The sequence below is a fragment of the Penaeus monodon genome, chromosome 21 (assembly GCF_015228065.2).
Source record: "Penaeus monodon isolate SGIC_2016 chromosome 21, NSTDA_Pmon_1, whole genome shotgun sequence".
NCBI classification, from domain to species: Eukaryota; Metazoa; Arthropoda; class Malacostraca; order Decapoda; family Penaeidae; genus Penaeus; species Penaeus monodon.
In genome coordinates, this window is record NC_051406.1 from 7,723,617 (window position 1) to 7,724,132 (window position 516).

Consider the following 516-nt stretch of genomic DNA (forward strand, 5'->3'; position numbering starts at 1 on the left):
GTAACAATAAAATACTAAGAAAAAATTGTAATCAGTGTTACTTAAGAAATAATCATAAATGGATCTATAATGACATATAAAACATACAATAAAATTAACTACATAGACTATTGTAGTTGTCTGAGGTATGTATATATAACACATGAACACAAACACGTATATATCTGTCAAAAGACGACTAAGGTAGATTAATTATTAGCATAACAGACCCCAGCAATGCATCGCTAAAATTGCCTTAAAATACCCTTTTATACATTTCATTTATTGAACTCGTGAATAAGTAAACAAACACATTCATACTCAAAAAAAATCACACACATTCTCTGAAAAATAAAAAGCCGCAAGTAAAATTATGAGATGGAGACAATCACCAATTCGCCGAGACGTCTTGCCAACGTGGTGCTCACAATATTATCTCCGACCAATAGAGAGTGACAGAAAACTGGAATTTTCTCAGTTCGCCAGTAAGGTCGGAATCACTGTGGTGTTGGAAAGGCAGTTTGGTGAATACTAATT